Source organism: Leptodactylus fuscus, chromosome 3, assembly GCF_031893055.1.
Source record: "Leptodactylus fuscus isolate aLepFus1 chromosome 3, aLepFus1.hap2, whole genome shotgun sequence".
NCBI classification, from domain to species: Eukaryota; Metazoa; Chordata; class Amphibia; order Anura; family Leptodactylidae; genus Leptodactylus; species Leptodactylus fuscus.
Window position 1 is genome coordinate 227351708 of NC_134267.1, and position 15914 is coordinate 227367621.

Consider the following 15914-nt stretch of genomic DNA (forward strand, 5'->3'; position numbering starts at 1 on the left):
TTTACTTGTTTTTTGCACAATTTATTTTTCTCCTTATAGTTTTTTAATTCTGTGTCACTACTTTCTTGTTTTAGCACTTTAAATGCTTCCTTTTTATCCCTCATTGTATTCTGGTCCGTTTTAATTAGCCATATTGGTTTTCTATGATTTCTGGCCCACTTATTCCCATAGGGTATGTGTTTTCTAGTGGTCTTATTTAGTATATTTTTGAAGATGTCTCATTTAGTTTGAGTTCCCGTCACGTTGAGGACATTGTCCCAGTTTATGCTGCTAAGCTCCTCTCTCACCTGGTGACCATTGGCCTTCCTGAAGTTTAGTGTTTTTGTACCCCCTCTAATGAACATCTTCTTAATGTTTACAAGAAAACTTATTATGTTATGGTCACTATTACCCAGATGTCCCCCAACCTCCACTTTTGACAGTGTGTCAGGTTCATTTGTTACAGGTCTAGTTACAGGTCTAGTCGTGCCTCGCCTCTTGTTGGGTCCTGCACTAGTTGTGATAGGTAATTGTCTTTTATTACTGACTAGAACCTGTTCCCTTTGTTGGATCTGCAGGTTTCTGCCTCCCAGTTGATTTATTGGGTCAGTGAAATCCGCCATAATAATGACTTTATTCTGCTTTGCGGCCTCATCTATTTGTTTTATTAGGATATTTTCAGCTTCTTCCATTATATTTGGAGAGTTATAACAAACCCCTATCAGTATTTTATTATTTTTTGTTCCTCCCATAATTTCCACCAATAAGGACTCCACATATTCGTTTTCCTCTCAGATGTCCTCACGCAGGACTGGCTTAAGGCCGGTTTTTACGTATAAGCAAACCCCTCCCCCTTTCTTATTTGTACGCTCCTTTCTAAACGTACTATACCCTTGTATATTTACAGCCCAGTCATAGCTAGAGTCCAGCCATGTCTCACTTACCCCCACCATGTCATCATTTTCTTCCAACTTCATCACTTCTAGTTCCTCCATCTTGTTAGCGAGGCTTCGGACATTTGTATACATATATTTCATAGATTTATCTTCCCTACTCTTCCACTGCTTACTGACTGCTCTAACCCCATCCCCCGCTCCACCCCCAGTTACAGTATCTAGCCCTCTTTCCATTTCTACCCTATCTTGCCCTCTACATCTGTTACCCTCCTCCCCCAGTACCTAGTTTAAACACTCCTCCAACCGTCTAGCCATCTTCTCCCCCAGCACAGCTGCACCTTCCCCATTGAGATGCAGCCCATCCCTAGCATAGAACCTATAGCCCACAGCAAAGTCGGCCCAGTTCTCCAGGAACCCAAATGCCTCCTTCCTACACCAACTCTTGAGCCACTTGTTTACCGCCCTAATCTCCTGCAGCCTTGCCTGTGTGGCTTGTGGAACAGGCAGTATTTCTGAGAATACTACCCTGGAGGTCCTTGCCTTCAACTTGCTCCCTAAATCCCTGAAATCATTTTTAAGGACCTTCCACCTACCGCTAACTTTGTCATTTGTGCCAACGTGCACCATGACCGCTGGATCCACAGCAGCCCCACCCAGTAATCTGTCAACCTGATCTGCGATGTGTCGAACTCAAGCGCCAGGAAGGCAACACACCGTACGACGATCCCGGTCTTTGTAACAGATTGCCCTATCTGTTCCCCTAATAATTGAATCTCCCACTTCCAGCACCTGTCTAGTCTTCTCTGCGCTCCTATCCCCCTTCGTACTGGAGCAGACATTCCCCTAGCTTTCAGAGGAAGTATCGTGCTGCAGCAATGTTACCCCTGTACTAACATCCCCCTCATCTGCCAATTTAGCAAACTTGTTGGGATGTGCCAGTTCAGGACTAACCTCCCTGGCACTCTTCCCTCTACCCTGCTGCTCTCTAACTGTCACCCAGCTAGCTGCCTCAAGTTCCTGCACCTCCATGCTACCATCCTCCTCTGCACTATCCCCAAGGAGCAGCTTGCTCTGTGAGCAACAAACTCCTTTCCATGTTATCAATGGATCTCAGTGTTTCAATTTGCCCATTTAGATCCGAGATCTGGGCTTCCAAATGTGCAATGTGCTTGCAACTTTCACAACAGTATGCCCCCTCAAGCGGCTGCTCAGGCAGAACATACATGTTGCAAGATGCACACTGGACAGCATTGATAAGTATGGAGTTCATCTTACCTGATAGGGAATATTACAGCAAAACAGACAAATTCAAATAAAGAGTGAAAGGGTTTTCCTTGGAAAGTCCCTGAATCTAAAGTCACTTAATATTAAGTCACACTTAGGAACAAACCACACTTAGGAACAAACCACACTCGCAAGCTCCAACACTTCTGTGAGTTTAATAAAGCTGTGGCCATTTTGACACCCAAAATAAAGTGTTTTGTGCATTTATTGCAAAGTCATTATTTACCGTAGTTTGGGTGGTTTTAGGAAGGAGTGAGGGACATCCCATCTCCAAAAGTCATGGCTTCCTATTGGCATTACATTAGACTACATTAGCTCACATTAGGTTTATTGCGTTGCTGCCACCTAATGCTCAAAATGACATATTGCTCTGTCCGCATAAATATTGGTTTATTACTTGCTTGTAATGGGACGTGCCATAAGTCCGTCACATGATCCTGCCAGCCAATGGCATCTGCTGATGACGCTGAGGGTTCTAGAATCTGCTAGATTAGCCCTCCCCCCTCCTAGGAGAGTGTGCGGCTCCTGCACTAGTGAGTTGGGGCCTGTCCTAAAACAGGGGAACATCACCTCCTCATGTCTCCCCTCAGGAGATGAGCCCCTCAGACTACTACCCTGCACCTCCACTGCATTGTTCAGCTGTAAAGTCTTCTCCAGTAGTCCCGGCTAAGGTGTTTATAAAGAAGTTGTATCCAAAGGTCAGGCCTGGCCAAATCTGCTAACCCCTGACCCTGAGGACGACCTGTGCTGGATAGCTGCTGTGTACAAGAGTCCTTTGTATAGGGCTTTGTAGACTATTTCATGTATCTTCCACTTTTCTACAACTGACTGTGCTTGTATCTGATGGCATGCGTTCAACCTCACTGGCCATGTGGAGCAGTAATTATGGACAAGAACCATATGTTCTCAGCGGCCACAATGGAAAAACGCAGCAAGGCCAAGTGATAGTTCTACCCTGATTGTTCAGGCCCAGTTCCCACACTATGCAGGGCCCATCCTTCTCTCTGGACCGTTTCGTTCTGCCATACAGTTCTGTAAGTAATAAACCTGGGTCAGAGGAGCCGCACAGAGGAGCTGCTTCACTGTATCCTGCAGCAAGTATCCTACTGGATGGCTCTCCGCCAACTCCAACTGGACAGTTTTGCCAGTGATAATGGCGCCAATATTGTTGCTATGCTGCAATAAAACAAATATGTATGTCTTGTATGGTGTATGTCCTTAACCACTTCAGTACCGGGCCAATTTGTGGTCCAGGACCAGACACATTTTAGGTTTATTTTGTATGTGCGGTTTTGAGGTCTGTAAAATTTTTCTCGTATGTCTCAGTCAACTAATTTTTGCGTCTTTTTTCGGGGACACATAGGGCTTTATTTTTATGTTATCTTTATTTCAAATGTGTTTTAATTTTTTTTATATCCAGGAAAATATAAACAAAATAGGAGGGAAATTGTGTCTGGTTTTCAATTTATAATTTTTTTTTAATTTAATAACACAAAGTGCCACTGAAAAACTTTACAAAATGGTTTTTCCTCTCCGTTACGGTAATTTTTATTTTGTATGGTATCGTCGGGGGCGGGGCTATAACCTTTAATAATGGCGTTTTATTAGCGTATTATTTATTTATTTTTTATTATTATTTTATTTACATTTTTTAAAACTTTTTTATTATATTTTTATTTTATTTTTTCAGATTGTGTCCCCATAAGGTGCTAAGAGACCTTTGGGGACATCTGATCACTTTTTTTTTTGTTAGTGAGGCTGATTTCTCCTATAACTGGGGCTGCTACATTTAACCTCAGTTACAGGAGGAATACAGACTCCTGCACACTGTATAAACAGTATGCAGAGCTGATCTGAGTCCTGTAGGACCCAGCAGCTCTGGCAGGACACTGCTCCCAGCGGATCACGTGTCTGCCTGGTCAGAGGGCAGCTGATTTATGGCTGCGTCCATAGCTGTGTATACAGCGCTCATTGAGCGCTGTATACACAGCGATGGAGAAGGCAGGGGAGGTAATAAATCTGCCCTGTCTTCTCTCTAGGAGCTCCGGCTGAAGTTACAGCCGGCTCCTATTGAAAGCAGCTACACGATGTCCGTGCAGCTGCTGTGTTCTGGTGGACGTACAGGTACGTCCTGGCAGAACTAGACAACCACTTCCCGGACATATATAGTGTATGGGCGGTCCGGAAGTGGTTAAGCAGGTGGTTCGGCATTTTATTGACCTGTATAGTGGCTTAAAAGAGCTGCTCCTCATGGTCTGAAATATCTCTGTGCATTCCAGCCGTTCTTACGTTGCAAACAACACACTTCTCGATTTGCAGTGTCAAATGGTCTGCTCTTGGACTGGCTTATCTGCCATCTTCCAATTTAATGAAACTCCCCCTTAAACATGCTGGAGCATCTGTATGAGCAGCAGAAGGGGGTGAACGATTGTAACAGATTTTTAGTAGAGATGAGCGAACACCCAAATGTTCGAAGTTCGAAATCCGATTCGAACAGCCGCTCACTGTTCGACTGTTCGAACGGGTTTCGAACCTCATTATAATCTATGGGGAACATATACTCGTTAAGGGGGAAACCCAAATCCATCTCAGGAGGGTCACCAAGTCCACTATGACACCACAGGAAATGATACCAACACCCTGGAATGACACTGGGACGGCAGGGGAAGCATGTCTGGGGGCATATAAGTCACTTTATTACATGGAAATCCCTGTCAGCTTGCAATTTTCGCAAGCTAACTTTTTCCCATAGGAATGCATTGGCCAGCGTTGATTGGCCAGTCTTCAGAATTCGGCCAATCAGCGCTGGCTCTGCCGGAGGAGGCGGAGTCTAAGATCGCTCCACACCAGTCTCCATTCAGGTCCGACCTTAGACTCCGCCTCCTCCGGCAGAGCCAGCGCTGATTGGCTGGAGACTGGCCAATGCATTCCTATGGGTATGCAGTGATGCAGTCGAGCTGAGCGAGTGCACACACTCACCTCTGCTGTGTTGAGCCAGTTCTGCTCAACTACACTGTGTGCCGGTCGGCTCTGCTGTGCGAGCTCGGCACACACCCAGCTCTGCTGATTCTGTATACTGATTCTGTATACTGGCCAATTAACGGTAGCCAATGCCAGCGGGGATGCAGAGCTGAGTGTGTGCCGAGCTCGCACAGCAGTGCTGACCGGCACACGGTGTAGTTGAGCAGAACTGGCTCAACACTGCTGAGTCTCTGCACAGCAGAGGTGAATGTGTGTACTCGCTCAGCTCTGCTGCATCACCGCATACCCATAGGAATGCATTGGCCAGCGTTGATTGGCCAGCCTTCGGCCAATCAGCGCTGGCTCTGCCGGAGGAGGCGGAGTCTAAGATCGCTCCACACCAGTCTCCATTCAGGTCCGCCCTTAGACTCCGCCTCCTCCGGCAGAGCCAGCGCTGATTGGCTGGAGACTGGCCATTGCTTTCCTATGGGTATGCGGTGATGCAGTCCAGCTGAGCGAGTGCACACACTCACCTCTGCTGTATTGAGCCAGTTCTGCTCAACTACACGGTGTGCTGGTCGGCTCTGCTGTGCGAGCTCAGCACACACTCAGCTTTGCTGATTCTGTATACTGATTCTGTATACTGGCCAATGCCAGCGGTGATGCAGAGCTGAGTGTGTGCCGAGCTCACACAGCAGTGCTGACCGGCACACGGTGTAGTTGAGCAGAACTGGCTCAACACTGCTGATTCTCTGCACGTCTTCTGTATCTCATTCGGCCAATCAACGCTGCTCAATGCAATCCAATGGGAAAAAGTTTATCTCACAAAAAACACAATTACACACCCGATAGAGCCCCAAAAAGTTATTTTTAATAACATTCCCACATAAATAAAGGTTATCCCTAGCTATCCCTGCCAGTACAGCTATCCCTGTCTCATAGTCACAAAGTTCACAGTCTCATATGACCCGGATTTGAAATCCACTATTCGTCTAAAATGGAGGTCACCTGATTTCGGCAGCCAATGACTTTTTCCGATTTTTTTCAATGCCCCCGTTGTCGTAGTTCCTGTCCCACCTCCCCTGCGCTGTTATTGGTGCAAAAAAAGCACCAGGGAAGGTGGGAGGGGAATCAAATTTTTTTGGAGTTTGCCACGTGGTGTCCGTATGGAATTGAACATCTCGAACAGCTTGATATCCGATCGAACATGTGTTCCATAGAACACTGTTCGCGCATCTCTAATTTTTAGGTGTCCAGAATTGTGTAAGTCTGTAGTGTCTGAATGTGAATGTGTTCTAGTCCCCTCTTCACCATCATACAGGCAGTTTTTGGGACCAGTTTCAAAATCTGAAACAGGGCCCCACCTACCATGTGCCATTTATGACACTTGTGTCTACATATACAAACACTTGCTAAATTTGACATATTGGCCTCTGGGAGACCTGGTGCACAAAGCGTTTTGTAAAAATTGTCCGGCGGCCCAAACCCTTTTGGGAGAACACCCCCTTTTTGCAGATCACTCCCCATTTTTGTGACATTAATGCTAAATGTGTCAGTCACATTGCTTTTCTGATATGACTGGCACATAGAGTGCTCATGTTATGTTATTCTGCTGGGCTGAGGACACTTGTCCACCCTGGGAGTCCAGGCAGTCAACCTTTCTGAGGGCCCCTCCCAGGTGTTTTGAGAGAGTTGGAGAATAACAGAGGGGCCTTGAGCCTCCTTGTGCACTTAGGCCCATGTATATCTGTTGGTGCGGTCGTGTATTTGGTGTAACTGATACCTCTGTCTTACTTATCATGATACGCTGCTAGATCACAAAATATTATTATATACAGTAAAAAAAAGTAAAAACAATTTACACAATCTTTTTTTTTTTTTTTTTAATTTTTTTTTTTTTTTTTTAGGAAGAATTTGCCATGGAATAAAGTATATGGCACCATCCGGGTCTGGAGCTGCCGTGTCCTGTAACGGATTGTAGTTCAGGCTGTTCTTTTTCCAGGCTTGGATATTCTTTCTAGATAGAAAAAGATAAAATGTTATTATTTCTATGTTACATGTCACATACATCTGATAGGGCGGAGGGAAAAGATGAAATATAGATGGCTTACCTTCCATTATTTTGGGATGTCTCTGTTCATAGCCCTTCATGGGGCTTCATTAGAAGCAGTGGGTACGGCACAGGGGGCACTGAGAGTGAGAGCGGAGCCAGGTCGAGATGCAACCCTGATGAAAGTTATGAGTACAGGGAAGCTCTGTGACTTGCTCTCCGATGTCATATTCAGTCATGCAGATTACACATGACTGGGCCTCCTCCTGAGGTATTACCTCTCTAGTGGGTAAGTTCTGAATTTGCAGAGTTCTCCTGCTGGGCGGACGCTGCCGTCTCTCCTGCCGTCTCTCGTGCCAAAGTAGATATTGTGCATGTGGTTCAAGTGGTTGCCCCTGTGGCATTGCCGGTGACGTTGGGGTCATCCCACCCATGTCCAGCAGCTGAATGAATCTACTGAATGCACGGGTTGCAGGGTAGGAGTATACAGGAGATCTGCTTGGAATTGGATCCTCAGGCGGTGGAACCGGATTTGGCCGTTGAAATTCAGTGGTGTCAGCTGTGGATCCACTTGCTGGTCGGCTGCTATCACTGCTACTCTCTCCTATTATTCTGAAGGGCTCTGCAGGAACCGGATTTGGCCGTTGAAATTCAGTGGTGTCAGCTGTGGGTCCACTTGCTGGACGACTGCTATCACTGCTACTCTCTCCTATTATTCTGGAGGGCTCTGCAGGGGCGGGTCTTAATGGAGATCGGCTTCTTTCCCTGCTCTCTTCTAGTCCTCTGTGCTGTGGAGGAGCTCTGTCGCGTCTCCCTGTCCTCGCAGTGATAGGATTCCTGCTTCTTTGATGTCCAGTAGAAGGTTCTCCACGATGTCCTTGGGATGACCTCAGTCTATGGACAATTGCTGCCTGACCTGTAAATATATAAAGGTAACACATTTAGCCCATAGGAATGGATCCTGTTATTGCTAAGGGTTTTGAGGAGAAGAGACCCCAGTATAGTTAAGTTTAACAGTAACCTGAATAAAGATATATATCATTCACTGGATGAAGGGATGCCATCAACTAATATTGGACAAACTGGGCCCCATAATCACAAAACAATAAGTCGTCTGAATTTTTTTTTTTTATTCCCAATAAATAAATAAAAGAACTCCCAGCAATGTTAAATCCCCAATGCTAAGGGCTAGTTCACATGTAAAAACCGCCTGGCTTATTTTGGTCCCGAAAAATAACGCTTCCTAATTAGGAAGCGGTTTTTTTTACCTTGAGGCGTTTTTTGGAGCAGTTTTTTCAGAACATGACAGACGGTTTTCCCCTCCCCTAAAGTAATTAGAATGTAAAAAAAAAAAAAAAAACGCTAGACGTTTTCGGTCTGGATTTCTTTTTGAAAAAAAAATGCTAGACGTTTTTCGCCTCCCATTCACTTCTATTGCTTTCCTCAGGTGGAATCTGCCTGAAGAAAGGTCATGCCACTTCTTTTTTCCGCTAGCAGCAAAAAACTGCTAGCAGAAAAATGAAAGGTAGCAGTCTCCATAGACCACCATTGTATGGAGGCAGGTTTTGAGGCGAAATCTGCTGTCAAAATCTGCCTCATTGCCCCCCGTGTGAACTAGCCCTAACGGTCCCGCTGCTCATAGTGTATAGTAATCATACAGGGACCAAAACAATAATAATCTAATGGGGATTTATAGAGATTATTAGAAGCCTAATCTAATGCCAAACAAAGATCTTTGGGAGATATAATTGCCCAACCTGATAATTGCGGGGATTAATGCATGTCCATAGCATATGCTATTAAGAACAACAGGGAGGCATAGAAGGCACTCTCCCCAGTAAACACTAACCCCAATGGGCTGTTAGTTCCCTAAATTAACTGGAAACACAAGCAACAGCCTCTCCCTGTCATAGACTTGTATGTGCGCTGGCCACCAAGGATTAAAGCCCATAAGTTCCCTCTCCACACAGGTGAGCGCTAGCTTTCCCCCAACCAGGGCCGCACCTCTGAGGCGAGGTCACGCAGCCGCCTCAGGCAGCACTTTCAAAGGGGCGGCAATTTTACCAGTTTATTTTTTTCCTTATTTTTTCTCTTAACCAGCCCAAGACAGGATGCCCTGAAAACAGATCTGAGCAGTAATGTCCCAGATGTCACGTGGGGACGTCACGTCTGGGACATTGCCATAAATTCCTGAAGGCTGTGCTAGGAGTAACAATGGATCCCGGAGAGGTGAGTTACACTGTTTATTATGCTTCTTCACCTCCCCTGAGTCTCTGATTATTATACTCCGGGGTCTGAAAAGACCCCAGGGTATAATAATAGCGGCAGTTTCTCTCGGGGTTAGCCTTGTTTGTTCCGGTGCCCGTTCAAAGAGGGTAACCTCTCGCCAGAAATCTATTCAGCAAAAACTCACTTTGCTGATCATATTGATGTATGCTTGAACAGTTACTCTGTATACAGAGGAACTGCCCCCCTTCAGGATGCCCCTTTTAAAGAGGACGTTTCACCGATTTGGGCACAGGCAGTTCTATATACTGCTGGAAAGCTGACAGTGCTTGTCCATAGACAAATATTATCTGGTGGGAGGGGGCGTTCCTCCCAGCTCACCCAGTACAGCGCAATAGGCACTGCTGTGGAGAAGGATGTACCTGAGTGACTGTCAGGAACGCCCTTCTGACTGTAAAGAGCTATGGTACCAGGGCCGATAGTTCTTTACCCGGGGCACAGATTGGGAAAGCCGACAGTGCACTGAATTCAGATCATTGTCAGCGTTCCAGCAGTATATAGAACTGCCTATGCCCAAATCGGTGAAAGGTCCTCTTTAAGGGTCTGGGTGGTGGCAGTTTCTTTTCTGAACAAGGTAGTGATGGGAGATATGAAGAAACTGGACCGAACGCTAGCTAGTAGCGGAAAAAAGAAGCGACATGCCCTATCTGAGCAGAATCAGCCGTGAATTCCATGGTTTGACCATTTATTCGGGCCTACACAGGAGTGGGTTGCCGCGACAGAAAGCTGATGCTGCATCGGCATTTCGTCGCGGAATGTTCAAATGGAATGTTCCGTGAAAAAGATATGAAGGTCACAGCTCTTAATACAGAAAAAATGATAATAATTTAGAAGTGCACTACTCACGTGTCAGAGCCGTCAGCGTTGTAGCAGGATTCCAAAAGATCGGTGCACAGATAATGGCTCTCTCGGCTAAGCCAAAATGGAGCAACAGGAAAAGGCAAAAGGATATATCCAGCACTCGGAATCCGGCCTAATAAAGATAAAACTTAACTTTTATTAGGAAATGGTCATTCTTCCATTAAAAAATTATGATCATACAAGGGACATTAGCTTACCCCTCGTATGATCAAAAAATTTTAATGGAAGAATGACCAATTCTTAATAAAAGTTAAGTTTATTTTTATTAGGCCGGATTCCGAGTGCTGGATATATCCTTTTGTCTTTTCCTGTTGCGGAATGTTCCGTGACCTTTTCCTCCGTCTGAACATACCCTTAGAGTGGGGGGTTTAACGTTGTTGGGATTTCTTTTATTGATTTATTGGGAATAACAGTTATGTTTTAGACGTGTTATTGTTTTGTGATTATGGGGCCCAGTTTGTCAAATTGCCTGAATAAAGAACTTCTGTTTTCTATCATGGGCAGGGGTGGAATTCGGAGGAAAGTAAAACCCACCCCAAACGACTAGGAATGGAAAATGTGCTGTTTACCCTGAAACATTGCTCAGCAGAGCCCAGGGATAACTCCTCCCAGGAAATCTCCTCTAGGGTGGGGGGAATATTGTCTCTCTCTTCCTGAACAATTCACTTACCTTGATTCTCCGGTCGGCGCAGCCATGTATCATTGTCAGCTATCAGCTGACGCAGCTCTCGGGCGCTCATGGCTTAGTTACCAAGGCGGATCTGATGAAATATTAGAGAACTAAGTTCTCAGGTGGCTCCGATATTACTGGGCCCTGATCAAAGATCAGTAAGAATGAATGGAAGTAATCACTAGATATGTAGTACAAACTAGTTCGCTCTTCCAGAACCAAAGTGAAGTGTCAGCAAAAGCATCAACTCAAGAAATGGCTGTGATGTCACAGCGCTCAGGGTTTATATACCCTCAGGGTTCCGTTATGACATCATCATATGCAAATATGTGCATTATGACATCATCATATGCAAATATGTGCATTATGACATCATCATATGCAAATGTGAACAGAACCTCACATAATAGGTAAGCAGATCCTAGTTTTATGACATCACAGAAGTAAGGTCATGTGACTGTGTGTGTGTGTGTGTGTGTGTGTGCAAAAAAAAAAAAAAAAAATAATAATAATAATAATTTGAATTAAAATCTGGATGTGGCTATTTCTAGGTACCGTACCTATGAACTCCTGGCTATTTTTAGGTACCATCCGTGTACCGTGCCTATAAACTTAAATGAACTGCAGATGTATCATATTTATCCCAGTAAATTTTCACTTTATTAGGACATTTATGTTACAATGGGTAATCTTCCTCGCACTGCGGACATCCATCCACTCTATAACAATCTTCATGTAGTGTGGAACAACAAGAAAAACAAGTTGTCAATTTTTTAGACTTATTCCCCAAATCAAAGTGGCAAATCAGACATTTCTCCATTTTCTTGCAATTTTTTTTGTGTTTTGGTTGTTTCCCTTTTTCTCCTCTTTGTGGATACCTTCTGCACTTTGTTACCTTCCTAGGGGCGTTTGTTTGAAGAATTTTCAGGTGTATGGTCAATTTCCTTCTTGTTGAATGTTAATTGTTTGGTCTTTTTCTTAGGACGACCTTTTACTCTAATTTTAGATGTGAAATGCATATCTTTGCCTATAACCTGAAAAGGCACAACTACCTGCGGACGCGCAGATGAAGATTTGCAGCTTGTAGAAGGTGGTGTATTTCCATCAACTATATCCGGAACATTTGAAGTCCCAGCACCTGCAACATCTTGATGTACAGACTGGTTATATGACAAGCTGGGTTGTAATAACGAAGAACCTCATCTGGCATTGTTTTGGATAACCTTGATTTCTTCCAAGTAGTTTAGAAAGGTTGAAGTTCCATGATTAGATAAAATATCCGCCAACTGAGTTAGGGATTGGAACGCCAGATTGTACTTAGCAGTACTACTGCGTGGTTCTTCGTCAATAGTCTCTTGTTCTTCCACAGCACAATATAAATCAAATTCTGTGTCTTCAAAACTAGGCTCAATTTGCAAATTTTCCCAGTATTTTTTGTGGAAGCAGTTCCTATCATACAAAGGGATTGATTCAGTTTCTCTCATTAAAAGCATGTGTCTGCATGGAACACAATATTGTAGCCGGAAACTGCAGTTACACAAGTTAACAGAACTGTCGTAAGCTTTTGAGTGATCGCCATTGCATGTTTCGATTACGGAATTCTACAAAATTTGCAAATTTGGCTTCATCGTTTGAAAACTCTTTAGAACTTTGCAAAAGAACCGTACACCAACTTCTGTAATTTCCTGCGATGCTGAATCAAGGTGAGTTTGCAATGGCGGATCGATTATTCAAATGTTTTAAGCGACTGTTGAATCTGTTTATGCTGTAATCAGTTATCTATGAACGTTATGAGTTCTTTCATGCAAATAGTCACTGTTGGTAAGCTTCGAAACTTTTCCTGAAGATTAGAGATGAGCAAACGCCGTTCGATCGAATAATTCTTCGATCGAATATCATGGCGTTCGATGTATTCTTTAACAATCGAATACCAGGCCGCATACGCAGTAAAAATTTGTATCCCCTCCCACTTTCCCTGGCGTGTTTTTTGCACCGATAACTGTGCAGGTGAGGTGGGACAGAAACTACGACAATGGAGGCAGTGAAAAAAATAGAAAACACCCATTGTCTGCCGAAAACATGTGCCCTCCCATTCATAAGAACGGCCGCCGCCCTATTCGACATTTTTGCCGTCAGATATATGGAGAGAAACATATCTGATGAGGGCTAGATAGCAATTAGCTTCAGATAGGCAGGGAAGAAGTAATGAAGAAAGCCAACAGCTCTTCTCAGAGCTATACACTGTAGGGACATCAGTCCAGCTTTCCCTGGACGGTGGAAAACAGGGATACACAACAGATACAACTTCATATATAGCGGAGAAACAGCTTTCATTTTTAGTTGTCCGCACACAGAATAGCCGGAATCCATAGCAGTGACTAATTCATATAGAGATGAAAAAAGCCCTGAATTTTTATTTTTTTTTTGGGGGGGGGGCTGAATCATAGCAGCAATCCACAGCAATTACAAGTTCATAAAGCTGGAAAAAGCCTTGAATTTTTTTGGGGGGCCTGAAACATTGCATCATTCCACAGCAATTACAAGTTCATATAGCTGGAAAAAGCCTTGAATTTTGGGGGGGCCTGAAACATAGCAGCAATCCACAGCAGTTACTTCTTGCTACATACGTGCTAAGCAGCTTTTCAGGCTGTGTAACCCCAAAACAAGGATACAGAGCAATTAGTTCAGGCTATGTACGCTCAATTCAGATATTCAGGGTGTGTACCCCAAAACCTAGGTGGGAGACCCAGAAATTCAGTCACGCTATATCAGCTCAATCCAATTTTTTTTTTCAATCCAGTATTGTTTGCTCTCCATGATGTGAACTATGCCTTTGTCTCTTGAAATGCAACCCAACATGAAATCAGCCATGTGTGCCAGTGTGTTACTTGGCATGACTTTGCTACCCCCAACTGTAAGGGTCACTCTCTATTTCCTCCCTTTTTCACTCCCCTTCACACCATCCGTGCTGAAGCAATGGGATGCACTAAAGTGCACCCTCAAGCCTTGTGTGGGACAGTGACATGAAATGCCACTTCATCCCCCTCATCTTCCTCCACCAGCCAACGGTGCGAAGATGACAGGAGTGCGCTATGAATGTTTTCTGCCTAGTAGAGGCTACTTCTCACTTACGAAAATGGCCGCACTTTGACCAGTATATCAGGCACAATGGTGTAGGTTTCAAAGAACCTTTGCACCAACAAGTTGAAAACGTGGGCCATGTGTGGACCGTGTTTGAGTCTGGCAAGCTCCAGATCTGCTACAAGGTTCCGGCCATTATCACATACAGTGGGGCAAAAAAGTATTTAGTCAGTCACCAATAGTGCAAGTTCCATCACTTAAAAAGATGAGAGGCGTCTGTAATTTACATCATAGGTAGACCTCAACTATGAGAGACAAAATGAGAATACAAATCCAGAAAATCACATTGTCTGATTTTGTAATAATTTATTTTCAACTTATGGTGGAAAATAAGTACGTATTTGGTCAGTAACAAAATTTCATCTTAATACTTTGTTATATATCCTTTGTTGGCAATGAGAGAGGTCAAACGTTTTCTGTAAGTCTTCACAAGGTTGGTACACACTGTTGTTGGTATGTTGGCCCATTCCTCCATGCAGATCTCCTCTAGAGCAGTGATGTTTTGGGGCTGTCACTTGGCAACACGGATTTTCAACTCCCTCCAAAGGTTTTCTATAGGGTTGAGATCTGGAGACTGGCTAGGCCACTCCAGGACCTTGAAATACTTCTTAAAAAGCCACTCCTTCGTTGCCCTGGCAGTGTGCTTTGGATCATTGTCATGTTGAAAGACCCAGCCACATTTCATCTTCAATGCCCTTGCTGATGGAAGGAGGTTTGCACTCAAAATCTCACAGTACATGGCCCCATTTATTCTTTCATGTACCCGGATCAGTCGTCCTGGCCCCTTTGCAGAGAACAGCCCCAAAGCATGATGTTTCCACCCCCATGCTTTACAGTAGGTATGGTGTTTGATGGATGCAACTCAGTATTATTTTTCCTCCAAACACGAAAAGTTGTGTTTCTACCAAACAGTTCCAGTTTGGTTTCATCAGACCATAGGACATTCTCCCAATACTCTTTTGGATCATCCAAATGCTCTCTAGCAAACTTCAGACGGGCCCGGACATGTACTGGCTTAAGCAGTGGGACACGTCTGGCACTGCAGGATCTGAGTCCCTGGCGGCGTAGTGTGTTACTGATGGTAGGCTTTGTTACATTGGTCCCAGCTCTCTGCAGTTCATTCACTAGGTCCCCCCGCGTGGTTCTGGGATTTTTGCACACCGTTCTTGTGATCATTTTGACCCCACGGGGTGAGATTTTGCGTGGAGCCCCAGATCGAGGGAGATTATCAGTGGTCTTGTATGTCTTCCATTTTCTAATTATTGCTCCCACAGTTGATTTCTTCAATCCAAGCTGGTTGCCTATTGCAGATTCAGTGTTCCCATCCTGGTGCAGGGCTACAATTTTGTTTCTGGTGTCCTTTAACAGCTCTTTGGTCTTCAACATAGTGGAGTTTGGAGTCTGACTGTTTGAGGGTGTGCACAGGTGTCTTTTTATACTGATAACAAGTTTAAACAGGTGCCATTACTACAGGTAATGAGTGGAGGAAAGAGGAGACTCTTAAAGAAGAAGTTACAGGTCTGTGAGAGCCAGAAATCTTGATTGTTTGTAGGTGACCAAATACTTATTTTCCACCATAATTTGCAAATAAATTCTTACAAAATCAGACAATGTGATTTTCTGAATTTGTTTTCTCATTTTGTCTCTCATAGTTGAGGTCTACCTATGATGTAAATTACAGACGCCTCTCATCTTTTTAAGTGGTGGAACTTGCACTATTGGTGACTGACTAAATACTTTTTTGCCCCACTGTACGCAAAAATGCCTGGCCCTAGGTGCAGCAGGG